Source organism: Bos taurus, chromosome 3, assembly GCF_002263795.3.
Source record: "Bos taurus isolate L1 Dominette 01449 registration number 42190680 breed Hereford chromosome 3, ARS-UCD2.0, whole genome shotgun sequence".
Taxonomy (NCBI): Eukaryota; Metazoa; Chordata; class Mammalia; order Artiodactyla; family Bovidae; genus Bos; species Bos taurus.
Genome location: NC_037330.1, coordinates 47,125,917 through 47,150,992, shown reverse-complemented (window position 1 = coordinate 47,150,992; position 25,076 = coordinate 47,125,917). Strand labels below are relative to the sequence as shown.

At 35.8% G+C, this 25,076-nt stretch overlaps 1 long non-coding RNA gene across 1 annotated transcript; it reads left to right on the top strand.

Moving 5' to 3' along the window:
* The first annotated feature begins 4,855 nt into the window (after positions 1-4,855).
* On the top strand, positions 4,856-23,649 carry LOC132344997 (uncharacterized). The gene is made up of 3 exons (XR_009494095.1): positions 4,856-5,068; positions 23,147-23,251; positions 23,500-23,649. It is a non-coding gene; the product is annotated as an uncharacterized lncRNA (long non-coding RNA).
* Positions 23,650-25,076: the final 1,427 nt, after the last annotated feature.

Sequence of the window (25,076 nt, the reverse complement as noted above, 5' to 3'; positions counted from 1 at the left end):
AAACTCCAATACTTTGGCCACTGAAAGCGAAGAACTGACTCATTGGAAAAGACCCTGATGCTGGGAAAGATTGAAGGCAGGAGGACAAGGGCATGACAGATGATGAGATGGTTGGATGGCATCACCGACTCAACGGACATGCGTTTGAGTAAACTCCAGGAGTTGGTGATGTACAGGGAGGCCTGGCATGCTACAGTCCATGGGGTTGCAGAGTCAGACACAACTGAGCCAATGAACTGAACTGACTGAAATGCAAAAACACTTTTTGACCAAAACTTTGCCTGCCATCATACCCCATTCACAAATTTTTACAGAGAAAATATCAGTGGATAAAGGGCTACAAATGTAGTCCTGCACATTTATATGATGATTCTATTCCAAGGTTCTAATGGGGTTGAATGCAAAAGTGAATCAAAAATATTTGAAATAGCAGCCCAACTCCCCAGTTCAAATACTGATATAATTTTTTAAAAAGGTTTAGAAATTTAGGAGTTTAACTATTAGTATGAGAACTCAATTTAATTAAAACAGCTGAGACACAAACCAATTCAACCCTATAATGAATCTGAATGATCAACCCTTCATTCTAACCCTAAAACTCTGAAAGTGCTTGCATATCTGGGAAATGAAGAATAACACAAAGGCAATAATTTTATTTGGAATCCACTTTTATACACAATGAATGAATGCAAAATTATGATGAAAATAAAATGAAAATAAGTGAAAAGTTCGTAGTCAAGAGTACACAGAGTGCTACAGAAACAAACCCAGACATATCCAAGTCATGGGAATTGTTAGACAATAATTTTAACCAAATTAAGCATATTAAATGCGTTGCAAGGATTGATAGAATGGATAAGAAGATGAAGTCATTCAGGAGAGAAATATAAAGTCAAAAAAAAGGAAATACAAGTGTTAGAATTGAAAATTCACTGGATGGGGTCGACAGAAGTTCAGACACTGTAGATAAAAGAATTAATGAACTTGAAGTATTGCTAAGAAGAACTCAGAATTAACTTTGCAATATTCCTGCCAAAAGTTCACAACTTGAATCTAATCATTAGAAAATACCAGACAATTTCAAATTAAGCAATATTCTACCAATTTTTTTTTCAAGGGTCTGTCTGTTCTCTTCAAAAACATAAGATTATGAAAGACAAAGAAAAACTGAGCACTATTCCAGACTTTTGAAAAACAGAACAAAAAATAATACATGCAATGGACTCTGGATCAGAAAAATGTTTTTCTTTTTCTATAAAATGTGCTTGCAATATTTGAATAATAACATTGTACATACTATTGTTAACTTCTTGTTTATGATAGCTGTACTATAGTTATATGACAATGTCCTTGTTTTTAGAAAATGCACACTGAATTATTTGTGCATCGATTTCCTCTCAAATGGTAAACTTTTACTACATATGCTGCACTAAAATCTAAAGTCGAAATTGCTATGTTCATGCTCGTGCATGCTCAGTAGCTTCCGTTGTGTCTGACTCTTTGTGACCCCGTGGACTGTAGCCCACCAGGCTCCTCTGTCCAAGGGATTCTCCAGGCAAAAATACTGGAGTGAGTTGCCATGCCCTCCTCCAGGGGATCTTCCTGACCCAAGGATTGAACCCGCATCTTCTGTGGTGCCAGCATTGCAGGCAGATTCTTTATAGCTGAGCCACCTGGGAAGCCCTAAAAATACTATACTTCTGAATGATACAGCTATTTCAGAATTCTTTAACTCCAGTAATTCCAATTCCATCTTTTTTTTCATTGTTAATCATTATCCCACAAAGTAGAGGCTAACATTGCTCTTTATATAGCCATAATTTTTTAGAATAACCTGTTTGTCTGTTTTTAATTTACTTACCATTATTTCTCACATTTTACATCATGTTTCCTGGATTTTTTTTAATCAACTACCACCTTGAGAATTTCTTTTAATTAATATTTGAATATCTTCATGTCAACCACATTCTGGAATAAAATTTTGCAGGGTTCAGAATTTTGAATTAATAGTAATTGTCTCTTAAATGTTATTCCCCTTTCTTATGGCTTTTATGATAACTGTTGGAAAGTCAGCTCTTAGCACTAATTTTTATTCCTTGTTGGATTATTTCTATTTTTTCCAATGGCTAATTTTAAGATTTTCTAATTGTCTTTGATCTTCTATAGTTTTATTCTAATGTATTTAAATGTGAATCTCTAGATTTCATTTTTGTTTCTTGTAGCTGATCATTCTTATATTTAATCAGTCTGGAATGAGCCCCTATATCTTTGATTATTAATTATCTTGCCACTTTTTTCTCTATTCTTTTCTTTTAGAAGTCTGAATAGATGCATCTCAAAATAATTATTCTTATCTCCATAACTCTTACATCCTTTTCATATTTTGCACCTCTATTTCTGTACTTGACATTTTTATAGATCAGTCTACATTTAAATAATTTGTTTTTCAACTATTTCTAATTGCTGTCAAAAGCACCAACGTCATGTTCAGTTTCTATTATAAATATATATGTGTGTGTGTGTGTGTGTAGTATTTCTAAGAGTTCCATTTGGTACTTTTCCTGTAAGTACTGTCTAGTCATTTTTATGGTATTTTTAATCTTTACCAATTCTGGGGCCCACATTTTATCTCATTACTAATCTTTAATATAATCACTTTATATTCTTTAATTATTCCAAAATCTGAACTTTGAGGTAGGGGTTAATTCTCTTTTACATGATTTTTCTTGAACTCTTTTTTCTTACCTGGTTACTCCATGTGATTTTAAAATTGGTTTGTATAAATAACCTATTGATATGACTATCCAGAGGAATGTGAATTGAGGTACAAACCAGAGAGGTACAATCAGAGGTACAGTCAGAGAGGATATGTGTTTATTTCTGCCAGGCACTCTAGTCATGACAAACCTAAGTGAAAGTGAAGTCGCTCAGTCGTGTCCGACTCTTTGCGACCCCATGGGTCCATGGGATTTTCCAGGCAATAGTACTGGAGTGGATTGCCATTTCCTTCTCCAGGTGATCTTCCCAACCCAGGGATTGAACCTGGGTCTCCCACATTGTAGACAGATGCTTTACTGTCTGAGCCACCAGGGAAATCTAAGACCACCTTAAATTATTTTTCCACTTAAGATTTCTTATATCACCCAAGCAGGGTAAATTCAAATGTCATGCCTGCATAAGGATAAGACTATAGGTATAAATTCTCCATTTGCTGGTAAATAAAAATTGGTAATCTTCACTCTCACCAAAGTTGTTGGCATCCAAAAGTTTTGATTTCAAGAGTTCCAACAACATATCTAAGTGGGTCCAAGACCTTGTCTCCTTCTTAAACGGCCATTATATTTTTTTAAACCTCAAAATGCTTGTCAAAGTAGGCCTACAATCAGGTTATACTCATCACACTGGTAGTCATTTCCTTCTTCAGAATTTGCCTGCTTTCCTTTTTTTGGCAAACTCATCTAGAATATTTGACTTTTCAATCTAGCATTTTTAGTTGCCCAGTCGCTTCAGTCATGTCCAACTCTTTGCAACCCTATGGAGCCCACCAGGCTTCTCTGTCCTTGGGATTCTCCAGGCAAGAATGTTGGAGTGGGTCACCATGCCCTCCTCCAGGGGATCTTCCTGGCCCAGGAACTGAACCCCATGTCTCCTGTATATCCTACACTGCAGGCTGATTCTTTATTGCTGAGCCACCAGGGAAGCCCAGCATTTTTAGCTATTTGGGAGTAAAACATTTTTAAAATATCTAGACCACTGTTTTATAAGAAGCATGACATAATTGTTTTAATTGCAGTTATATTCATAGTAGGTATAGAGAATTTACTCTGTTCAATTAGTTCACGATTGTCTTGATCAGTTCAGGATGCAATAACAAATTACCACAGACTAGAGGGCTTAAACAATAAATAGTTTATTTCTCATGGTTTTGGAGGCTGGGCATTTGAGATTAGGGTGCCAGTATGGTTAGTTTCTTGATGAGGACCTTCTTCCTGGCTATGGCTTCATATGGTGGAGAGATCATGTCTCTTCTTCTAAGGGCACTAACCCCACTCATAAGGATTCCAACCTCAAAATGTTATTATATTACAAATTTTTACTTCCAAATACCATTACAGTGGAGATTAGAAGTCCAACATATAAATCTGGGGAGGGGACACAAGCATTCAGTCCATAGCAATGATCCAATACCATGATTTTCCAGCAAAAGACCCTCTTTTGATTTCCTTATTTATTTATTCTTTTTTTATTTGTTTGTTTATTTATCTCCTTTCATTCTCATTCTGCACTTCAATTTTTTTCTCTCCTAATGGTCATTCTTTCTAAAATGTTAAAGTATTTTTTTTTTCATCTTTAGGTGCCCTTGTATAACATGCAATATTATTTTATACACATATCTTTTTAAATGACATTAATGTTATTATATTCAACACTGACTTGATTTTTCACTCTGTTAACTGGAGCTGTTTTTATGGTCTATCATGTTGACATACTTCTATATGTCCGTTTGTCTCCAATTACTGAATATTTTTTATAAGGCACATCCACTATTAAGAGCAGTTAACCTGTTTCCAACTTCCTGTTACCACAAGTAATACTGTAGTAAATACTTGTATGGTCAGGCCACCCAAGATGGTTGCTCCCTTGCTGTCTCTATGTAACCTACACATCCAGACCCTGCTTCACCTATACCCAGTTGGTATGACTGACCTCTGTTCTTAATCATAAAGCCTAGTCAGTAAATGCCTATATATTTGCCCCTGGCCCCAGCTAGTGATTGTTCCAATCCTTAGATGAGAACTATCTCTACAATGATAGTTTATCAAAAGAGAAGTGAGGAGTGTGCTGTTCTGTTGGTTTCCCTGGTAACCAATGAGCCAACCCCTGTCAACTCCCTCTATAACTGGTAATCTCATTCTGGCTTTGATAGCAAAGACTACTGCCTGCTGTCTGCCACACACAATAGAGTGTCACTCCAGGACCTTGCTTCAGACCTGTAAGCTCTCCCATCCATTAAGCTGTTGGTGTCTCTGTCACTGACACTGGACCCTTTCTATGATCTTGTGGCTGAGTAAGTACAGGTCTTGTAAGCCTGAGGTTGCAGCCCAACAATACTCTAATGTTCTTTAATGGACATGTGAGTATTTTCCTGAAACTTACACCTAGGAGGAAGTTGCTGTGCGCCATTGTATTTATATTTCCCACGCACTAACTATGACAAACTGTTCTTTGGAATGCTTGTACCAGTCAACACTTCCACAATGTGTATCAGTACACATCTAAAAGATTTGAAGGAAGCATCTTGTCTCATTCTTCTCTTATAATTTGCTCAGCACCTGTCATATAGTCCTAGCTCAATACATTTATAAACTTCAGTCAGAAAACCTGGTCCATAGAAATAAGAAAAAAATTGCTTCTAATACCAAAGAAGCACTTTTCACAAAATAAGAATGCACATTACTAAAGTTACTTTTCTTTTTAAGCTTAATAACTCCATTTTAGTTCACATTCGAATGTAAAAAAATTACTATCACTGTTGTTTTCTTTCCTCTATTGAATTTCTCTGGGTGAATTATTGACATAACAAAAATCTATTTCATATTATATAGTGTTAAAAAATAGTTTAAAGTCAATGACTCAGCTCAGTTTTCAAATTACCCTTGCCTCCTACTTATCTTTATGTTTCATTATGATGACTTGGTTCTTCAAAGAACTTTGTTTTCTTCACTAGAATCAGGTATATTGAAGATGAAATTGTGTTGTTATGTAAGAAGAAATCTCTTAAATTCAACCTATTAACAGTGTAACCTCTAGTCTTGACAGAAGCTTTCGATATATTGTACTTTGGAAAATTTATAGTTTCTACTAAGAAAGCTAATCTTTTTTTCCCTCTCCCTCTAAATTGGTACCTGTCCCAGAACTAAGGCAATAAACATAAACATTATTTTTCCAAAGACCTTGTTGCTATTTCAAATTGATGTTTAATAAGATGTTCTGTATCAAATACCTTATTTTATGAAGTTTGAGACCATAATACTTCCAAACAATACTATGGGACTTTGATATAGATGGAATAATTTGCAGAAACAATAGTTTGCCATTCACTTCTATTTCCTTTAAGATATATATATGCTTTTTCTTTGTTTCTAAATGACTTTTCCTGCATAATTGCTATAGTCATCTTCAGTTTTACAACCTTTGTCACAAAGTAAATGCATTAAGATACATTGTTCTTTTATCTCTGTGACATTTCAGAGTTTTTCATAAACATGAACTAATCTATACCACTTATGACACAATATAACAACAGTTTGTTCTCATTCAAATTACTTGATTCTCTGTTGAAAAAATAATATTTTTGTTGATAATGACCTTATCCTCAGGTTCATAATAATAAATAATCATTTAAATAAAGTCAAAAGGTCAAACATGTTGCTTAAAATTATTAAAACAATTTTTTCCAATAGAAGAAGGGATCCATCCTTACCTTGTTGATATTGTTTTAAGAATATCAGAATACAAAATAATACCACTGAAAAAGATTTGATGAACCAACTAAATTATAGAGTCAGTTGCTGGACTAAATGAAAAATAAAAGTTATTTAAATATGACAGAACTTTATTTCTGTCTCATGTAACAAACTATATTGAAGAATCCCAGGGCTCAACAGTGTCAAGGACCAGACTTTTTCTATCTTGTTTCTCTGCCATCCTAACTTCTTGATTTCATCCATGTGATCCAAAAGTAATCACCACCATATTCACCTTCCAGTTGGAAGAAGGGGGAAGGAGGAAGAAGGAGACCAGAGACATTCGTCTTCTTTTGAAGGTCATGAATCAGAGATGGAAATTTATCATTTCTAATGAAATCCCTTTGATCAAAGTTTCACGTGGGCCTACATAATTCCAAGAAAGAATTGAAAATATAATATTTATTCTAGGTGGCTTTCTACCCAGCTAAAATTCAGGAGCTCTATTAAAATAGAAAAGGAGAAGAATTGATATTGGAAAATAAGTAACCATATGCTCCATGCATTGTAGTTTAATTTCAATTTATTTTCCCCATCCAGAATGGATGCCACTTAAAAATGTATGAAAATAATCCTAACATTTTATTCATAGATAAGGAGGTGGCAAGCCTGAATAAACAGTGAGATTTTCATTTCTGTGACTATTCTATTTGTCAGCCACAAAGCTCCCAGACTTCCAGAGTAATAGTAAACAGAGACACAAGGGTCCTGTAAGTGGAGGAATGATTCAAATGGATTCAAAACTCTTCACGTTTATCTTCCAATGTTATTTTCACATTGTATCAAAGTGAGTCTCTATATTTAAAGTACAATTGCTGTGCACTTCCTTATTCGTGAGTGAAACAATTCCTACTTTGTGCCTGAAAAGGAAGTCTAGATGTTTCTAGACAAGTTTTGAGCAGGAGCAAAACTCAGAAATGCAACTGGCATGATGGGAGAGGTGAGCTATATTCTAACTATATGGCATAATGTAGTCAATAGAATTATTGACTTCATTTAATTATAATTAAAATTAAATTAAAATTAAATAATTTTAAAATTAATTAAAATTCTCCCCACACTTTTTGTATAGCTACTGCTGTTAGTGCTCACTAATTTTCTTTTTAGGGCCCTAAGAAGTTCATCGGAGAAAGCAATGGCACCCCACTCCAGTACTCTTGCCTGGAAAATCCCATGGATGGAGGAGCCTGGTAGGCTGCAGTCCATGGGGTCTCTAAGAGTTAGACACGACTGAGCGACTTCACTTTCACTTTTCACTTTCATGCATTGGAGAAGGAGATGGCAACCCACTCCAGTGTTCTTGCCCGGAGAATCCCAGGGACAGGGGAGCCTGGTGGGCTGCCATCTATGGGGTCGCACAGAGTCGGACACGACTGAAGCGACTTAGCAGCAAGAAGTTCATACCCTAAGTGCTGCAGGCATTGGAAGCTGAAGCTCACATCTGCACCATTTCCAGGGGATAACCTGTAGTTGACAGCAGCTGCCTTGCTTGGATATGCCTACATTTTACCCTAATCCATAGCCAACAACTTCTGCTGCTGCTGCTAAGTCGCTTCACTTCAGTTCAGTCTCTCAGTCATGTCCGACTCTTCGTGACCCCATGAATCGCAGCAAGCCAGGCCTCCCTGTCCATCACCAACCCCCAGAGTTCACTCAGACTCATGTCCATCGAGTCAGTGATGCCATCCAGCCATCTCATCCTCTGTCCTCCCCTTCTCCTCCTGCCCCCAGTCCCTCCCAGCATCAATGAGTCAACTCTTCACATGAGGTGGCCAAAGTACTGGAGTTTCATCTTCAGTATCATTCCCTCCAAAGAAATCCCAGGGCTGATCTCCTTCAGAATGGACTGGTTGGATCTCCTTGCAGTCCAAGGGACTCTCAAGAGTCTTCTCCAACACCACAGTTCAAAAGCATCAATTCTTCAGCGCTCAGCCTTCTTCACAGTCCAACTCTCACATCCATACGTGACCACAGGAAAAACCATGGCCTTGACTAGACAGACCTTTGTTGGCAAAGTAATGTCTCTGCTTTTGAATACGCTATCTAGGTTGGACATAATTTTCCTTCCAAGGAGTAAGCGTCTTTTAATTTCATGGCTGCAGTCACCATCTGCAGTGATTTTGGGGCCCCAAAAAAGAAAGTCTGACACTGTTTCCACTGTTTCCCCATCTGTTTCCCATGAAGTGATGGGACCGGGTGCCATGATCTTCGTTTTCTGAATGTTGAGCTTTAAGCCAACTTTTTCACTCTCCACTTTCACTTTCATCAAGAGGCTTTTTAGTTCCTCTTCCCTTTCTGTCATAAGGGTGGTGTCATCTGCATATCTGAGGTTATTGAGATTTCTCCCGCCAATCTTGATTCCAGCTTGTGTTTCTTCCAGTCCAGCGTTTCTCATGATGTGCTCTGCATGTAAGTTAAATAAGCAGGGTGATAATATACAGCCTTGACGCACTCCTTGTCCTATTTGGAACCAGTCTGTTGTTCCATGTCCAGTTCTAACTGTTGCTTCCTGACCTGCATACAGATTTCCCAAGAGGCAGGTCAGGTGGTCTGGTATTTCCATCTCTTGAAGAATTTTCCACAGTTTATTGTGATCCACACAGTCAAAGGCTTTGGCATAGTCAATAAAGCAGAAATAAATGTTTTTCTGGAACTCTCTTGCTTTTTCCATGATCCAGTGACCCCATAGATGGCAGCCCATCAGGCTCCCCTGTCCCTGGGATTCTCCAGGCAAGAACACTGGGGTGGGTTGCCATTTCCTTCTCCAATGCATGGAAGTGAAAAGTTTAAGTGAAAGTGAAGTTGCTCAGTCATTTTCCATCCATGGGATTTTCCAGGCAAGAGTACTGGAGTGGTGTGCCATCACCTTCTCCGAGCCAACAACTAGCAGGGTTTTATTTAAAAGCTCACATGGTTGCCTCCAGTTGGATCTAACTCCCCAATACTTCCAGTAAGATCAGATTGCTTGTAGACTCTCTCCTAGAGCCACACCTTTGTTTACCTTCTTCCCTTCCCTTATCTTCTCTCCTTCAGTAAATCCCTGAGGCTCTGCTTCTTTTTTTTTTTTTTTTTTAAATTTTATTTTATTTTTAAACTTTACATAATTGTATTAGTTTTGACAAATATCAAAATGAATCCACCACAGGTATACATGTGTTCCCCATCCTGAACCCTCCTCCCTCCTCCCTCCCCATACCATCCCTCTGGATCGTCCCAGTGCACTAGCCCCAAGCATCCAGTATCGTGGATCGAACCTGGACTGGCAACTCGTTTCTTACATGATATTTTACATGTTACAATGTCATTCTCCCAAATCTTCCCACCCTCTCCCTCTCCCACAGAGTCCATAAGACTGTTCTATACATCAGTGTCTCTTTTGCTGTCTCGTACACAGGGTTATTGTTACCATCTTTCTAAATTCCATATATATGCGTTAGAATACTGTATTTATGTTTTTCCTTCTGGCTTACTTCACTCTGTATAATAGGCTCCAGTTTCATCCACCTCATTAGAACTGATTCAAATGTATTCTTTTTAATGGCTGAGTAATACTCCATTGTGTATATGTACCACAGCTTTCTTATCCATTCATCTGCTGATGGACATCTAGGTTGCTTCCATGTCCTGGCTATTATAAACAGTGCTGTGATGAACATTGGGGTACACGTGTCTCTTTCCCTTCTGGTTTCCTCAGTGTGTATGCCCAGCAGTGGGATTGCTGGATCATAAGGCAGTTCTATTTCCAGTTTTTTAAGGAATCTCCACACTGTTCTCCATAGTGGCTGTACTAGTTTGCATTCCCACCAACAGTGTAAGAGGGTTCCCTTTTCTCCACACCCTCTCCAGCATTTATTATTTGTAGACTTTTGGATCGCAGCCATTCTGACTGGTGTGAAATGGTACCTCATAGTGGTTTTGATTTGCATTTCTCTGATAATGAGTGATGTTGAGCATCTTTTCATGTGTTTGTTAGCTCTGCTTCTAAAGAAATCAAACTAAGATGTTTTCCTTTAAGTAGACTTAGTTTCTGTTAACATGAAGAGTAATGAGACAGGCAGATACCACACTCAATCCATGTCATCATCAACTATCAATTTGATTAGGAACATCCAAATATTTTCAATAATGATTCACTTAAGCAGAAAATATTACATGTGGACTTCAGGGCACGAATTAATATTGCATGTTCAATCTATTCAATACTAAATATTTTGATCCATAAAAGATATAGAGTTATAGACCTAATGTTAGTGAATAAATAACATTAATGTACAGTATATGTACAAACATGTATAATAATGTTCTACCATAATGTAATGAGAAAAAATACTAATTACATAAAATGAACTCTTGTTATTATGAGCTAATGAAATAGTCTAGGTAAGCCTACTGAAAAGAACAGGAGTCAATCTCCAATTATGCTACCATATACCCAAATTTATATTATCATAAGGCTATTATTAGAGGATGTCCTCTATATGATTACTTGAGCATTCTTAAGATCTACAAAATGTATTTTATCCTGGGACATCTCAATTATGACTCTGCCTTGCATCTAATTCAGTGTTTACAGTTTATGGGAAAAAATATTTTTCAAAATTACATAAGATGTAAAAAGTTCCCAAAGCTTAATTACATGGCCCCAAATCTCAGGATATTTCTAAATAAATATGCATTTATAAAATATTATTTCACACTTTTTATTAGGCATTTTTATTTTTAACCTTATCATTTTCATTTAAAACTGTCATATTGATTGAACATTTATCTGCTAATTGTTTTTTTTTTTTTTTAGATTTGCAGCTCAGGTCAACCACAAGAATTTAAAGTGATTCTGGTCCTTACTACTGTTTCCAGGAAAAGGGACTACTTCTAGATTAACATTCCTGATATCTTCCCTCATCTTCTTACTCATTCTTTCTCATGGAGAGAAAGTGAAATAACTGATTGAGGTGTCCACATTTAATGAATGAGTGGAGACAATCTATTAAAAATGACTAAGGAATCATTTTCTTTTCTTCCATCTCCAACCCTGACCAGTGTAACTCAGCAATGAAAATAAATGTGTCAGCTCTTCCAATCCAAACTTCAGTTCAGTTCAGTTCAGTTCAGTCACTCAGTCATGTCCAACTCTCTGCGACCCCATGAACCACAGCATGCCAGGCCTCCCTGTCCATCACCAACTCCAGGAGTTTATCCAAACTCATGTCCATTGAGTATCCTCCTGCCCTCAATCTTTCCCAGCATCAGAGTCTTTTCAAATGAGTCAGCTCTTCGCATCAGGTGATCAAAGTATTGGAGTTTCAGCTTCAACATCAGTCCTTCCAATGAACACCCAGGACTGATCTCCTTTAGAGTGGACTGGTTGGATCTCCTTTCAGTCCAAGGGACTCTCAAGAGTCTTCTCCAACACCACTGTTCAAAAGCATCAATTCTTCAGCGCTCAGCTTTCTTTGTACTCCAACTCTCACATTCATACATGACTACTGGAAAAACCATAGCCTTGACTAGACGGACCTTTGTTGACAAAGTAATGTCTCTGCTTTTTAATATGCTGTCTAGGTTGGTCATAACTTTCTTTCCAAGGAGTAAGCGTCTTTTAATTTCATGGCTGCAGTCACCATCTGCAGTGATGTTGGAGCCAAAAAAAAATAGTCTGCCACTGTTTCCCCATCTATTTGCCATGAAGTGATGGGACCAGTTGCCATGATCTTAGTTTTCTGAATGTTGAGCTTTAAGCCAACTTTTTCACTCTCCTCTTTCAGTTTCATCAAGAGGCTCTTTCCTTCTTCTTCACTTTCTGCTATAAGGGTGGTGTCATCTGCATATCTGAGGTTATTTTTAGACAATTGTCTAGACTGGAAGTAGGTGAATGTGCCAGCGAGCCCATTTACCTACAATTAGGTCATTACTTTCAATCAAATGTTTATCAATTAATAAGGTGCAATATTTATCTACTTTTAGAGTGTCTCTCTCTTTCTCTCTCTCTCTTTTTTTTTTTTTTGGTAACAAAATTAGGACAGAAAAGAGAAGATGGTTATTCACTGACCATGTAAAACCCAGTCCACTCTTATTCATCAAAATCTATTTGTCCCTGCTGATATGGTGACTTATTTCCATGAAATAGTCTGATAACCCCACAAAATGTATAACTGCACTCAGCTCAGGGCACTTCAGCACAAGCAAATGTGCTCTCTGTATTTGCAATTAAGCCAACAGACATATCCGCTTAAAGGCTAATGTGAACTTTTACCCTTGAAGAAATCATTAATATTCTTTATTCATATTTTTTAAGTTGGTTTATTTTTCAAAGTTGGGTTCTCAGAAATCTATACTTAAAAATAAAAACTTTGCCTGAACAAACAACACAATATAAAGAAAAAATATTTATACTAAAACCTTGAACTACCATTTTCTTTTTTCTCCTATATTTCAAAAGATCACCTGATCATTGTTAAAGTGTTTCTTTAACATTTTTTAAAAAGTCATTTTATTGTATGTAATACATTTAGTCAACCTTGACAAGAGAAAAAGAAACAAAAAGAGCACATTTTGTGTTTCTTATATGTTATAAACTGCTGAAATGGGGAAAAGGTTTCACCTCTCTTAAAATCATCTTTTCCTCTCACTACAAACTGGGAAATCTTATGCATTAATACCTCATGACTTTGTATTCCATCTCTACATTTTTGACTGTCATTTTTTTGTGTGTCCAACATTAACATATTTACTCATTTCCTCAGTCCCATAATACATAAAAAATAATTTTGGAATTGCTTTATCCATATCACTACCAAAACAAACTTTGTAAGAAAAGTTCATAATATTTTTCAGTTTAGAGATGCAGTTTAGAATGCATCTCTCTGAGGATACAGAATATAGCATTTCAAAGTTGCATGGATTAATTTCAATGAGATATTCTTTCATTGAGGTATGACATTAAATTTCTTTGGTTTTGCTTTTCTTCAGTATGAGGTTCCTTTTTGTCTCCATCTTTGTTGATTTATTTAATTTTTTTTTTTTTTTTAGTAAAACACATGGCTCAAAATCAAAACTTCTAACTGAATACTCAGAAAAATCATAGTCACCTCTGTATTCCCACCTAATTCACATGACAATCAACTTCACTACTTTCTCTAGTAAAGGTTCATTTGTTTTAGCAAAATTAAGCAAATATCTATATAGTATAAATTCTTTTTTTATTTTTATTTTTTATTATTATTATTTTACTTTACAATATTGTATTGGTTTTGCCATACATCAACATACATCCACCACAGTTGTACACGTGTTCCCCATCCTGAACCCCCTCCCACATCCCTCCCCATACCATCCCTCTGGGTCATCCCAGTGCAACATCCCCAAGCTTCCTGTATCCTGCATCGAACCTGGACTGGCGATTCACTTCTTATATGATATTATACATGTTTTAATGCCATTCTCCCAAATCATCCCTCCGCCACAGACTGTTCTATATATAGTATAAATTCTTGTTATTTCTTAGAGGAAAGACAGCATATTAAATGTATACATTTGCACTGAGCTTTTTCCATACAGTAGCATATACTAGAAAATTGCTCCATGTTACCTTAAAGATATCTCTATTGTTATTTGTATTTATTTGCTTTTTAGCAATAATACTTCAGAGTGTGAATGTACCTGAGCATATTAAATTTTCTACATGATATTTAAGTTGTTTTTCAGTTTTTTGCTAACGCCACAATGAATAATCTTGACTAACTTCCTGCAGGTGGGATTGCTGGGTCAAAGAGTAAATGAAACAAAACTATAATTGTATAGCACAAGGAATTATAGTCATTACCTGTCATTCCTAATACTGGTGATTTGTTTCTATTGCATTTCATTTTGGTTAGTCTAGTCTTACTACTTACTAGTTTTCATCTTTTAAAAAACTAGTTTTGATTTTACTCATTTTACCTATTGTGTGTTTTCATTAAATTCTGTTCTTTATTATTTCCCCTCACTGTACCTTATTTAGGTTTAAACTGCTGCTCTTTTGCTAACTTCTTCAGACTGATACATATACATCATTTATTTTCAGGCTTTTTCTTCACATATATACTTTGAGGGCTATATTTTTTTTTTCTGAAGATGTATTCAGTCCCATACCATAAATGTTATATATTATCTTTTCATTATACTTAAACTCAAAACATTTTCTATCAACAATATTTTATTAATAATTCTTCTTTTATGTATGGGTTATTTCATTTTCAAACTTTAGGAGATTTTTTACTTACTTTCTTATTTACTGATTTCAAACTCAAATCTATTATAGTCAGAACATACTCTGTATTATTTCAGTTATATGAAGTATTCTGAGACTAGCTTTTTGTATGTGTAGTCCACCATATGAAAATTTGGGGAAATATTCCAAGTACACTCCTGTATATTGATTACTTGGATGCAGTGCTCTATATTGTCAATTACGGTTAAGTTGATTAATCTTTCTTTTCAATTATTCTGTACTTTTACTGATATTTTTCTGCTTTATCCATAGCTTTCTGGAAATTTTGTATTAAAAATCTTTCCCTATGATCATGGATTTATATATTTATTAATTCTTTCAGTGTTTATTCTATAAACTATGTAATTAGGTACATACAAATTTAAAATTATTATATATTCCTGATGAATTGACCCTTTTATCATTATTAAATGCCTCTCTTTACCACCAGTAATGCTTTCTGTCTTAAAATCTATTATATCTAATATGGGTATAGTTACATAAAATTTATGCTAGTTGCTGTTTGAATGTTACATCTTTTTTTCTTTTACTTAACTTTCCACTTTTATGTAGGTCCTTATATTTAAGATTTAAGATTTTATCTCTTGCTGCAGCATATAAGTGTCTTGTCTGGTAATCTTTGACTATTAATTATAGAGTTTAATAATCTTATTATGAATTTAATCAAGTATTGATACATTTGGATTTACTACTATCTTAATATTTTATTCTATTTGCCTCACTTCTTTTAGCTTTCCTTTTCTCTCCCTAACTTCTTTTGGGTTTATCAAGTATTTTTCATTGTATTTTTGTCCGCTGTTACCTTTTACGTTATACATTCACTAACATTTTTAATTTTATTTTATTATACTTGTGTTTTGGGTGGTTCTTCTAAGAATCCTTCAATTCCTCAATCTTATATATATGTGTGTGTGTGTGTGTTTATATATATTAGCATTCCTAGATGGTGCAAGGATATTAAAATACTTTAACTTCAATTACCCCTTTGCATTTTTGTGCCATTCTTGTCATGTGTTTTGATAAAATACCACTATGCATTATTATTGATCTTTATAGTCACTATTTATTTGAACATATTCACCACTTCAGATGGTGACTGCAGCCATGAAATTAAAAGACACTTACTCTTTGGAAGGAAAGTTATGATCATGCTGCACTCAATATGCCAGCAAATTTGGAAAACTCCGCAGTGGCCACAAGACTGGAAAAGGTCAGTTTTCATTCCAATCCCAAAGAAAAGCAATGCCAAAGAATGCTCAAACTACTGCACAATTGCACTCATCTCACATGCTAGTAAAGTAATGCTCAAAATTCTCCAAGCCAGGTTTCAGCAATATGTGAACTGTGAACTTCCTGATGTTCAAGCTGGTTTTAGAAAAGGCAGAGGAACCAGAGATCAAATTGCCAACATCCGCTGGATCATGGAAAAAGCAAGAGAGTTCCAGAAAAACATCTATTTCTGCTTTATTGACTATGCCAAAGCCTTTGACTGTGTGGATCACAATAAACTGTGGAAAATTCTTCAAAAGATGGGAATACCAGACCACCTGACCTGCCTCTTGAGAAATCTGTATGCAGGTCAGGAAGCAACAGTTAGAACTGGATATGAAACAACAGACTGGCTCCAAATAGGAAAAGGAGTATGTCAAGGCTGTATATTATCACCCTGCTTAGAGTACATCATGAGAAACGCTGGACTGGAAGAAACACAAGCTGGAATCAAGATTGCCGGGAGAAATATCAATAACCTCAGATATGCAGATGACACCACCCTTATGGCAGAAAGGGAAGAGGAACTAAAAAGCCTCTTGATGAAAGTGAAAGTGGAGAGTGAAAAAGTTGGCTTAAAGCTCAACATTCAGAAAATGAAGATCATGGCACCCGGTCCCATCACTTCATGGGAAATAGATGGGTAAACAGTGCCAGACTTTATTTGTCTGGGCTCCAAAATCACTGCAGATGGTGACTGCAGCCATGAAATTAAAAGACGCTTACTCCTTGGAAGGAAAGTTATGACCAACCCAGATAGCATATTCAAAAGCAGAGACATTCCTTTGCCAACAAAGGTCCATCTGATCAAGGCTATGGTTTTTCCTGTTGTCATGTATGGATGTGAGAGTTGGACTGTGAAGAAGGCTGAGCGCTGAAGAATTGATGCTTTTGAACTGTGGTGTTGGAGAAGACTCTTGAGAGTCCCTTGGACTGCAAGGAGATCCAACCAGTCCATTCTGAAGGAGATCAGCCCTGGGATTTCTTTGGAGGGAATGATACTGAAGCTGAAAGTCCAGTACTTTGGCCACCTCATGTGAAGAGTTGACTCATTGGAAAAGACTCTGATGCTGGGAGGGATTGGGGGCAGGGGGAGAAGGGGATGACAGAGGATGAGATGGCTGGATGGCATCACTGACTCGATGGACGTGAGTCTGAGTGAACTCCGGGAGTTGGTGATGGACAGGGAGGCCTGGCGTACTGTAATTCATGGGGTCGCAAAGAGTAGGACACTACTGAGTGACTGAACTGAACTGAACTGAACTGATTCACAACTTCACCATTTACATTGTTAGTCTTCCCCTCTCTGCTTTCATTCTTCCCTATGAGGTGATGTTCCTTCTGTTTAAACAAATATTTCCTTTTAGGAGTTTTTGTTGGCATCAATATTTCCTGTCTTGCTTTTGTTTATGAGGAAATTTCTTTTGTCTTCATTTTTGATAGATATTTACAATAAAAGGAGAATTTTAAGATAACCATCTTTTTTTTTTTTAAACCATTTATGGTCTTCATATAGGTCTCTTCTGGCTTCCACTTTTTTGTGTAAGAAATAATTAAGAATTGTAGAACTGTTACTTTAATTTTGTCTTTTTTTTTCTCCAAGATTTTTCCCTTTGTCATTACTTTATATTAATTTTACTATAATGTGCCTGGGTGTCATTTTCTTTGTCTCCATCCTGTTTAGTCTTCTAGTGTTTCTTGAATCTGTAGCTTAATATCTTTCATCAATTTTGGATAATTTGGGGCCTTTATTCAGGTCTTTCTTAGTGTCTTAAAAGTCTATGCATCACATATATAAATTCTTTATGTATTAGACACCTGTTATGCTCTTTTCTGTACTCTTAATCTTTTTGAATATTTTTTACTAATTTATCTATCTTATTCACTAATCTTTCTTGTAACTCTATGATAGCCTGTTAGCAAGGAAGCTGATCTCCTTAATGCAGTCAGGGATTAAGCTACTTGTAACTGGTTTTAGGCTTGGTCTTCTAACTTGCTATTATTCCCAGTGTATACTTCTCCAGAAGGCTTAACTAAATACCTAGAAGATTTGATGTAGTCAAATCTTGCTAGACTTTGAACTCAGTTTTTAATCTCCAAACAGCACTGTAATTCTCTGCCTCTTTTCAACTGTCTGCTTTCAGCTTCTGAGCCTTTCCACCCACACTGCATATGCACTAACAAATGACTCAAAGAGAAAAGCTGCCAAGAATAACACACTTAACTAGTTTTCCTCCTCTCTGGAATCCAGGGTCTCCAAGTTTTTGTTGCCTTGATTGCTTTCTGGTGTGTTCCAACAATTTTTAAATCAAATCCAGCTTTATTTTTGCTCTCAGTGGGAGGGTGGTCTGCTACAAACCAGTTCTTCCTAGCTGGAGTATGAAATTTTAGATATTTTTATAAATCTATGTTAATGATAACTCCTCCATGAAACTTTTTTCTTATCATCTTATCAGAAATAATTTCTTCCTCCACTAAATTCATGTGAATATAGAGATTGATAGGATAGAATCTGGAGCCATTTGACTCAGCCACAACTTTGGACAAGTTATCTAATTTTCTTTTTCCTCAGTTTTCTCTTTAATAAGATGGAGATAAAATGTGCACTTATGTCACAGTGCTGTTAGAAAGATTAAATAAGATGATATATGTAAAACACATAGTAAGCATTATGTAAGTGTTAGATATTCTTAGTCATATTATTAGTAATATGATAGCACCTTTCATTAAATATTTTCTTATTTGAACATATATTAATTTAGACCTGACAACTGTACATTCTCTGAGAGGAAATGTCTTCTTCATCTTTATTTCCAAGTCTTGAGTGCTGCCACACATGTCTATTCATTGCATTAATAAATGAATATAAAATTAACTGTATATACTAAGATTGGTTAATTTAATGAAATGAAATGGCAATTTGTGTTGAAAGACCCATGGAGAGTGAAAGAAGTTTATTTTTTGCAAATGAGAACTGGATCTGTAGATTTCCCATATCCATTTTAACACAATTTAGCTCCTTAAAAGAAGAAATTGGGTTTTTGTGATGTCTTTATTTCAGCACTTAGCTCAGTTCTTGGTTAATGATAGATGCTCAACTAGTGTTTGCTGAGTGACTGAAGCAACACTCATTCTGTCTTATTTATTATTACGTACTGATGATCTAAAGTGGTTTTATTGAAAGTTCTTATTTATCTAGATTTCAACTTATCAAATCTTCTCCCAAATTAAAAAAAGCTGCAAGTTTTCTTTGAAGAGTCAGTTTTATTTCTCCTTTAGTGAGCTGTATTCCACTGACTATTCTAAAAGCTTCTTTTAAATAATTTGCATCAGGCAGTTATGCTTCTATTATGCTAAACTCTGATCACACAAGTGTGGCCCAGATGTCCATAGACCAAATAACTTAAACATCTTCTCACATGCTACAGAAGACAAAGAAAAATTTTCTATATTTTTCAAGCCAAGATTTCCCTTTTAAATTTTTGATCCTTATCTTTTTTTTTTTCCATAACATTAGCCAAAGTCTCATGGATCTTATTTTCTATATGTTGCCCTTCAGAGAGGTCCTTTGATGACAAGAAGAAAATGTTCAAAGATTTGATCTGGACAACAGAGAACCACAGAGCTGTGCTACTTCTTTTTTCTTTGCCTTGACCTTACCCAGAAGAAAGCACTCCTTTAGGCTCAAACTCTTGAAAATGATTGAAGTCTCTCTTAGGATGTGCTTAGGTCATAGAAAAAAAAAAATCATTTAAGTTCCATTCAAGGTACAGCCTCCCTTTACTGTATAGATTAAATTGGAAAGTACCATTGGGAAGGGAAAGAGGATCATGAGTATTTAAAGTTTATCATAAATGAGAAGTTTGTGAACAAAGCCTGCCCATGAGGCTGAGGATTGTGTCACATTACTTCTTAAAAGCAAATCTGCAAAAAGGAGTACTCACCATACAATCACACCAGAGAACAAAAATTCAGTATATGCCTCATTATCACTCTGAGAAACGCCAGTACCAATGGTCTTTCTTTAAGCTCTTGACCACCTTTTGACATTTTTCCTTTAAGTCACATCATCTTTGGCAGCTCACACAGCAACTAAAAAATTTTGTTTCTTGTCAATTATAAGTCCTTTTATGTTTTCTTTCTCACAGATTTTTGAAATGAGGAAAATACATGAGAAAGACATTTCTTAGATGAAGAGAGAAAGGAAATATTTGCCATAAAATGACTCACTGCCAAAGTTACTATTTTACTAGACAAGAGAAACAGCAGTCTTGGAATAAGTGTTTACAATAACAGTGTTAAGTATTCATTTATCTATTTGACCACGTTAATTAAAAACGCTATTACCAGACACTGCAAAATGGCAAGTGAATTTATACTTGATGCCGATTTGAATTTATACATGATGACAGTTTGATCCAAGTTTTCTATTCTCAGCGTATAGATTGTAAAACAATGCTATTTGGTGAGATTATATAAACCCTATATTATAGCTTTAAAGGTAAATAAAACAACTCCACTCCAAATTATTTCTCACTCCAACTGCTTTTACTACACTGTACTCCATATTGTAGAGTCCACTGGTAAATAAATAACGTGCAATCCATTGTCCTTATTGTCACTGAAAACATGTATTCATTCAGTGATTCTTTTATTCAACAAACATTCTGATTCTATTGTATGCAAGAACAAACTATCCATACCCCAATTCAGCATATTCCATATTGTTGAGATTTTGGGGTCTAAGACAGGGATCAGTACTTTTATCTATAAAAGACCAGGAAATAAATATCTTACAACTGTAAAAAGGAATGAATTTGAATCAGTTGAGATGAGGTGGATGAAGCAGAGCCAGTTACACAGAATGAAGTAAGTCAGAAAAAGGAAAACAAATATCATATGTTGATGCATATATGTGGATTCTAGAAAAATGGTACTGATGAACCTATTTACAGGAATAGAGACCCTGACGTAAAGCATGGTCTTGTGGACATGATGGAGGAAGGAGAGGGTGGGAGGAATCGAGAGAATAGCACTGACATGTGTATACTACCATGTGTAAAACAATTAATCGGAAGCTGCTATACAACACAGGGAGCCCTGCGTAATGCTCTCTGATACCCAGAGGGGTGGGATGGGGCATGGGAGGGAGGCTCAAGAGGGAGTGGATATATAGATAAATATGGCTGATTCATGTTATTATACGACAGAAACCAACATAACATTGTAAAGCAATTATCCTCCAATTAAAAAAAGAAAGAAAAAGAAAAAAATAACTAAGTATCTTAGACATTGCAGATCGCAGAACACTCTCCTGGAGATGCTGCCGTTGCTTTTTTCTTCTTCTTCTCCTCTTTCTCTGTTCCTGCCTCTTCCTTCTCCTCTTAAACCGTTTAAAGATGTAAAAATCTTTTTTTAGCTTATGGACTGTGCAAAAACAGGCCTTGGGCTAGATTTGGCCAGCAAACCATCGTTTGCCAGCCCTTAGTCTAAGGGCATGTCTTTATCAAAATATGTTGAGTTTAAAACTCACTCTCATCCTCTTTAGAGTTTCCCTGTCACCATAATAGGAATATTGAGCTTCATGATTCTCTTCCCATCATTCAATTTCTGCTTCAGTCTCCAGAGGGTAACTGATTAAACTAGGGAACACATACATTTTATTTAGGAACCACTTTTGCTATGAAACATAATGGTTGTAACTCAACCCAAACTGAAGACCCCTTCAATATTGCTACACAGAATAATTTTTCTCTCAATGATTTAAAATTTCTTGAACAAAACCTAAGATTTTTATTTCCTTCTCAGATACAAAAATCCAACCGGATGATCTTTCATATAAAAGGAACAATGTGTTTTAAAATACAATTCTTAAAGAATAAAAGTATTGCTCTTTTAAATTGTTAATACCTAACCTCTAGAATCTGTCCTCAAGGATTCCAAAATAGTTTTGCCAAGGCTTAGAGAATAGAAATGGTCATACACAAACACACACACACAGATCTGGAAAACACACTGACAGAGAGATCAACACATGTAACAATGAAGAAAGTAGATTGAATTTTGTATTATGGTTCTTGGAATCAGTATCACTTGCTTAGTGTTCTACCTAATATGTGTATATACGGGTTGTTGTTGTTCCGTTGGTAAGTTATATCCAACTCTTTGTGACCCCATGGACTGTAACCTGCCAGGCTCCTCTGTCCATTGCCTGGGATTCTCCAGGCAAGAATACTGGAGTGGGTTGTCATTTCATATTCCAGGGGATCTTCCTGACCCAGAGAGTGAATCAGCATCTCCTGTGTCTCTTGCATTGGCAGGCAGATTCTTTACCACTGAGCCACATGGGAAGTGTGATATAGATCTAGATATAAAAATAGGTTAGATATAAAGATACAGTAAACACCCCCAAATAATGATGGTTTAAACAAGTTAAGTATTTGTCACTTAAAAGTCCTGATGTAGTTAATTCATGGCTTGTATGGCAGCTCCGTGGTCTTCTGGGGTCCAGGCAGTATCTGTCCTTCTGCCTTTTTTTTTATCCCCAGGACGAGTCCCTCAACCTCATGGTCTGAGATATGGCTTCAGCTCACAGAGGACAGAGGAAGGATCATATCTGTTTCATCAAAAAGAAATACCAGAAGCAGCACATCACCTTAGCTAGAACTTAGTCTCAAATTACAGTAGGCTGTAGGGTTAAGAAATGCACTCTTCTAAGAGACATGAAAATCATGTGTTCAAGAGAACAGATATTGAGAAGCAAACAACTCTTTCCCTATAGCGATCAGAATGTTTTGAGATCATTCAGTGACATAGAAAACTAGTGGAATTATCTGTAAAGGAGAAAGCCTTAGAGGTACTTCTGACACAATAAGTAGAACAAATAAGCATACCATTTAAAGTTACTTGGAAATATTCAGTGAAGGCTTAAGAAACTTAATTAGAAGACATTAGAAGACAAAATCAACATAATACATTTTTATATTAGCACTACTTGTGACATTTCTAACTAGCAATAAGAATGAGAGGGAACATTTGTAGTTTGGAGTGTCCCTTACCCAACTTCTTTTTGTTTGGTTAGCTCTGTGCCCAATTTTCTTCGGAAGATTCACCTCTCCTCCTCTGGTACAGTCTTGGTGGAAATATCAACAGATACTCTGCTCAACTGAGGGTCTTGAGAGTTAAGGTAAACCAATAGGGATCTCTTTGGATACATTGAAACCAAATAAAAATGACACCAAGTTGCAGTGGTTCAGCCTGTGCCTTTCTGATGAACTGTCAAACACATAACGTCCTCAATTCCCATTCTATTTGAAATATACATCTATGTACACGTTTGTTTATTTCATTGATACAGCCCAAATTATTCCAATGAATTCTCTTTTGGTTTGTTTTAGGAAGCATCATATCTTTTTTTTTTTTTTTTTTTTTTAGGAAGCATCATATCTTGCTACTTGCAAACAACAACAAAAATCTGGCCATATCTGTATAGTAAATTGTGTACCAGGGTAAGTATAAGATATATAAATGTACACACATACACACTAATAGGACTCATGAAAAAGAGATCAGAATTTTACTATATTGTTTTCTCTTTTGTGTATACTTGGTTTTTTTTTTTTTTTTTTGCATGTATATGCTGAAAGGTGAAATATCCTACTCTAATTACTTGAGAAACAATGGGAGGAAGCGATAGCTGGAGAGAAAGCACATGATTTGGTAGATGGGGAAAGGTAAAATGAAACATTTTTAGGCCAGATGGAGTATCTACCCAGCAGCCTAATGATCTTAAGAAAGTTATTTTTCTGGGTTATACACAAGTCTAATATTTTTAAAGCCCTTGTTCCAAAGGATAAAATCATGCAGTACAAATGAAAACACAATGTGTGGATTAGATGCCTCTGGTTATATGAATACTGAGGGCTTTTTTAATGTATGTGTGTGTCTTTATTATTGCTCTTCTATTGTCATTTCAAAAAATGAATTTCTAAGACAGCCCTTCTAAAAGGTACTTTAGGCTTAATGGCTACAGCATTTCTGAAAGTGTTCAGAGGGTCAAATTGATTCAATTATTTTCGTTTGGATAAAAGGAACAAACATTCTTGAGAGTCTACTATGTTGGTTCTTAACCCCATTTGAATATTAGATTCACGAGAGAGCTCTTTAAAATGCAGATTTCCAGAACATTTAAAGTCCTCCTCCGCATCACTGTGATTTTGATACATCCAGTAAGTGCTAAGGATTGTACCTTATATTCTGTATATATAAGATCATACAGGGTAGTGGAGCAATTAAGAGGTCAGGCGCTGGATCCAGATTTCATTCAAATCCTGCTTGAGCGCAAATTGGCTAGATAACTTTGGGCAATTTACTTAACCTTATTGTATTTTGTGTTCCTCTGCTATAAAATGAGGACAGCGTTAGTGTTTGCTTCATTCTATTGTGATTTCTGGGTGGTTAGCATTCATTATTGTGGATTGCATAATAACTGATTTTAAATCCTTATAAAAATCCATTGAAGTTACTATTATTTTCATTTTAATATAGGGAAACTTAGAGATGAAAAATGATTTTCCCAAGGTCATCTAAGCTAAGGCATGGTACATTAGCAATGATGGAGACTATATGAATAGCAATTACTGGAGTGAGTTTTGGTCATGGTGACTTCGAAATTGTTACGGAGTGCCTAAGTAGAGAAGTAATGTCAATTGTGTCATGTGGCTCTATGTCTCAGCAGAGTGGTCCTGGCATAGGGATATTCATTTGGGGTCTTTGACATGTAAATTGTGACCGAACACCTGTGACTGAATATGGGAGTAAGAGTGAGCTCATGCAGGAATCACATACAGAAGATAGCAGAAGGCCATTACAGGTCTTGAGAATGTCAACATTTTACAGGACACATAGTCAAAATGGAGATTGAAAGAAGACTAAGAAGCCAGAGGCAAAAGTAAGCTCTGAGAAAGTGTTAACTTAGAAAATTAGAGTGTGGAGTTTCACTAGGGAATGTT